Genomic DNA, 5,290 nt, shown 5'->3' with positions numbered 1-5,290 from the left:
GGTCTCTAATTCGAACCTCAGACCGGACAGGTATTGATGCATCTTTTTAACACCGTACACTCACGCTAAAGTTTCTTTTTCTACCATCCTGTCGGCTCTTTCTGCTTTAAACAAACTCTTGGATGCATACGCGACAGGTTGAAGTTTCCCCGACTCATTGGCTTGTTGTAACACGCAACCAATTCCATTTGATGATGCGTCACAGGCCAAAACTAAATGTTTACATGGGTCACAATGTAGCAGCAGCTTGTTCGAGCAAAGCAGATTGGTGGCTTTCTCGAAAGCTCTGTCTTGCGATGCGCCCCAGACCCAGTTGTCACCTTTTCTCAACAGTATGTGCAGTGGTTCTAGTAAGGTGCTCAATCCAGGTAGGAATTTACCAAAGTAGTTGAGTAGACCCAGGAACGAACACAGCTCCGTCACGTTCTGCGGCTTGGGTACATTCTTGATGGCCTTGGTTTTCACGTCAGTCGGTCTGATGCCATCAGCGGCGCTTTTCCTCCCGAGGAATTCGACCTCCGGTGACATGAAAACACACTTCGAGCGTTTCAGTCTGAGTCCCACTCTGTCCAAACGCAGTAGAACCTCTTCCAGGTTGTTCAAATGTTCCTTGGAGTCACGACCGGGGATCAGGATGTCATCTTGGAACACGACGGTTCTGGGAATGGACTTCAGTAGACTTTCCATATTCCTCTGGAATATTGCTGCAGACAAGCGAATTCCGAAAGGGCACCTGTGGTAAATAAACAGTCCTTTGTGCGTGTTAATGCACGTAAATCTCTTCAACGTCTCGACCGACTCCTGCGTCATATACACCGACGTCAAGTCCAGTTTTGTGAACGACTTCCCTCCAGCTCGCGTCGCAAACAAGTCATCGGCCTTCGGTAACGGGTACTGATCCTGTTTTGAAACCCTGTTGATCGTAGCCTTGTAGTCTCCACAGATTCTGACTGTGCCATCACTTTTCAGCACAGCAATAATGGGGCTGGCCCATTCATTAAATTCGACCGGTGATATGGTCCCTTCTCGCTGGGGTCTGTCCAGTTCGATTTCGACCTTCTCCCTCGTCATATACAGCACTGCCCGAGCTTTAGGATGGGCGGGTCTTGCATCTGAATCCACGTGGATCTGCACCTTGGCTCCCGTGAAATTGCCGATACCTGGTTCGAACAGCGAGGGGAACTTGCTCAGTACTTGGACACATGTATCTTCCTCTGACAACGCCTTTATCTTGTTCCAGTCGCATCTGATTTTCTCCAACCAGCATTGGACCATTGCCTGGAACAATCCACAACAGTAACTTGTGAACCGCACCGTTATATGACACTTTAATTTCTGCACTGCCAATCACCTTTATCAGTTCGTTGGTGTACGTGCACAGCTTGGTGTTAACAGGGCTCAGCCTGGGCCTCACAGTCTTTGTATCCCACAGCTTATTAAATGCCCTCTCATTCATGATCGATCGACTCGCCCCCGTGTCCAGTTCCATCAATACCGGTATCCCGTTAAACTTCACATCAATCAAAATTGCTTTACTCTTGGTTATGAAGGAGTACAGTCCATACACTTCCTCCTCTGGCATCTCGGATCGTGTATCCGGATCCGCGCTAGTCTGACTCCCATCCTCCACGTGGTGTGTCGCAGCACGCTTGCTCATCTGCGGACACTTGCGCTGGAGATGCCCCACTCTCAGACAGCCTTTGTAACTACATTGCTTAAATCGGCCCTGCTGGTGCCGGTGATTTCCCCCACAACGCCAACACGGAGAAGTCGGATACATTGCCGCTGGCGGACTTTGGGCAGCCACAGGTCTCGCGAACGGAGCCGGATAGACCCTGCCATGTGCCGCTCTGCCGAACACCGAATTAATCACATTTACAGTACTTGCCAATGTTCGGTTCTTCACCGCTATTTGCTTTGGACTCCTGTCCGTCGTCACACGTGATTGGGCGATCTGGGGGGCCCTTTTTAAATCCAACTCCTCCACCGCCAGAAGTGTGCGCAGGATCACCTCGAGGTCGATAGCGATAACAAAGAAGTCCCGCAGCGTGTCCGCCAACACCGTCCCGAACGTGCACGGTCCCGCTAGACGTCTCAGGTCGACAACAAACTCCGCCGCCCTCCGATCGAACGTGTGTATAAAACCTGTATCTCGAGATGATGATGCTGTTGTCTAACTTGAGGTGCTCCCGTACCAATGGACACAACTCCTCGTGCGTTTTCTCTGTTGGATCACTGGGCACGAGTAGATCCTTTATCAGACCGTAGATCTTTGAACCGCACACAGTGAGGAACACGGCCCGGTGGCGATCTGCATCATCGACCCCCTCCATTTGGTTGGCCACGAAGTACTGGTTCAAACAGCTCACAAAGTCTGCCTAATCTTCTCCCTCCACGGATCGCTCTAAAAATCCAATCGTGCTCATTTTGCAAACAACGGTTCTTGTATTCTCGTCGCCAAATGTTATGTATGCAATAAAGGTACAAACTGAGTGCTGTTTAACTGAGCAAGGTACAACCTTGGCTCTGCTTTATTTAGTGCCTGACTCACAAAACGGCTGGCCTTTTATACCAGAGCAGCACCGTGTGCCTACTGCTCAGTGGCCCCCAGCAATGACGCCACCTGGTGGCTACAAACAGCATGTGCATACATGACACTGACGAGCTCAAAACACACCCTGAATTTCAGTGCAATACAGAGGTCGGAGGTCCCAGGATAAGACGTTAAACCCGAGGCCCCGTCTGCCCTCTCGGGTGGACGTAAATGATACCACGGGGAGTTCTCCCTGGTGTCATGGAGACAATATTAGTCCCCCGACTACTTTAAAGTAAAACTATAAATCAAGTGCCCCCCCCCCTCCCGTTAAAAGTGGGCACTCGGACCGACAAATTCACTAATTAAACATTTTAAACAGGTAACGGTCAAATTAAAACTTGGTTGCCGGGGTGATGATGCACTCGATCGTCATGATGCTCGGAAGGCCGCGAGCGTACCGGTGGACACCGCGTGCTCCGTCTCCAGGGACACCCGGGCTCGGATGTAACCGCGGAAGAGAGGCAGGCAGGCGGGCTGAGCGACCCCGCCCTCGGCCGCCCGCTGCCTGGACCGGCTGATGGCCCCCTCGGCCAGGGCCCAGGAGCAGGCCCCACGAGGGGGCCTCGCGGCCTGCCCGCTCCCCTCCGTACATGGGTCCCTCAACTTGCATCATTGTGTGGGAGCTTGCTGTGCGCAAATCGGCTGCCACGTTACAACAGTGGCTCGGCTGCAAAAATAAACGCCATTCGTTGTCCCTTGATTTTTATTCCCATTCGGAGTGACTTTGATCTTGCGGGCGCGAGAAGGGTCAGGCGAGGGCAGGCGCGAGGGGGGCGGGTGAGAGCGAGGGCGAGGGAGTGGGCAGGCGCGAGGGGGGCGGGGGAGAGCGAGGGCGAGGGAGTGGGCAAGAGCGAGGAGGGGCGGGCGAGGATGACGGGTGAGAGAGAGAAGATTCCCCTCGGGAAGGTGGTGGTGAGCCCCCTTCTTGAACCGCTGCAGTCCGTGTGGTGAAGGTGCTCCCACAGTGCTGTCAGGGAGGGAGTTCCAGGATTGTGACCCAGCGACGATGAAGGAACGGCCGATATATTTCCCAGTCGGGATGGTGTGTGACTGGGAGGGGAACGTGGAGGTGGTGGTGTTCCCATGGACCTGCTGCCCTTGTCCCTCTAGGTGGTAGAGGTCACGGGTTTGGGAGGTTCTGCCCAAGAAGCCTTGGCAAGTTGCTGCAGGTGCATCTTGTAGATGGTGCACACTGCAGCCAGGGGGCGCCGGTGGTGGAGGGAGTGAGTGTCGGAGGTGGTGGAGGGAGTGAGTGTCGAAGGTGGTGGGTCGCGTGTCGATCAAGCTGCCAACGACAATTGATATTAGATCAATTGTTAATTTTAAATCATAGATTTCTGTCAACCGAAGGTATGAAGGGATCTGGGCCAAAGGCGGGTAAATGGAGTTAGGTCCCAGATCAGCCCTGATCTCAGTGAATGGGGAAACAGGCTCGAGTTGCTGAATGTCCCTCCCCCTGTTCCTGGGTAACAGGCTCGAGGGGCTGAATGGGCCTCCTCCTGTTCCTGTGTAACAGGCTCGAGGGGCTGAATGGCCTCCCCCTGTTCCTGTGTAACAGGCTCGAGGGGCTGAATGGGCCTCCTCCTGTTCCTGTGTAACAGGCTCGAGGGGCTGAATGGGCCTCCTCCTGTTCCTGTGTAACAGGCTCGAGGGACTGAATGGGCCTCCTCCTGTTCCTGTGTAACAGGCTCGAGGGGCTGAATGGCCTCCTCCTGTTCCTGTGTAACAGGCTCGAGGGGCTGAATGGGCCTCCTCCTGTTCCTGTGTAACAGGCTCGAGGGGCTGAATGGGCCTCCTCCTGATCATGTGTGACAGGCTCGAGAGGCTGAATGGGCCTCCTCCTGTTCCTGTGTAACAGGCTCGAGGGTCTGAATGGCCTCCTGTTCCTGTGTAACAGTCTCGAGGGGCTGAATGGCCTCCTGTTCCTGTGTAACAGGCTCGAGGGGCTGAATGGGCCTCCTCCTGTTCCTGTGTAACAGACTCGAGGGGCTGAATGGCCTCCTCCTGTTCCTGTGTAACAGGCTCGAGGGGCTGAATGGGCCTCCTCCTGTTCCTGTGTAACAGGCTCGAGGGTCTGAACGGCATCCTCCTGTTCCTGTGTAACAGGCTCGAGGGGCTGAATGGCCTCCTCCTGTTCCTGTGTAACAGGCTCGAGGGGCTGAATGGGCCTCCTCCTGTTCCTGTGTAACAGGCTCGAAGGGTTGAATGGCCTCCTCCTGTTCCTGTGTAACAGGCTCGAGGGGCTGAATGGTCTCCTCCTGTTCCTATGTAACAGGCTCGAGGGGTTGAATGGCCTCCTCCTGTTCCTGTGTAACAAACTCGAGGGGCTGAATGGCCTCCTCCTGTTCCTGTGTAACAGGCTCGAGGGGCTGAATGGCCTCCTCCTGTTCCTGTGTAACAGGCTCGAGGGGCTGAATGAGCCTCCTCCTGTTCCTGTGTAACAGGCTCGAGGGGCTGAATGGGCCTCCTGTTCCTGTGTAACAGGCTCGAGGGGCTGAATGGGCCTCCTCCTGTTCCTTTGTAACAGGCTCGAGGGGCTGAATGGCCTCCTCCTGTTCCTGTGTAACAGGCTCGAGGGGCTGAATGGGCCTCCTCCTGTTCCTGTGTAACAGGCTCGAGGGGCTGAATGGGCCTCCTCCTGATCCTGTGTAACAGGCTCGAGGGGCTGAATGGGCCTCCTCCTGTTCCTGTGTA

The sequence above is a fragment of the Pristiophorus japonicus genome, unplaced genomic scaffold, assembly GCF_044704955.1.
Source record: "Pristiophorus japonicus isolate sPriJap1 unplaced genomic scaffold, sPriJap1.hap1 HAP1_SCAFFOLD_488, whole genome shotgun sequence".
Classification (NCBI taxonomy): Eukaryota; Metazoa; Chordata; class Chondrichthyes; family Pristiophoridae; genus Pristiophorus; species Pristiophorus japonicus.
The sequence above is the reverse complement of the archived record's forward strand: the minus strand, read 5'-3'. Positions refer to the sequence as shown.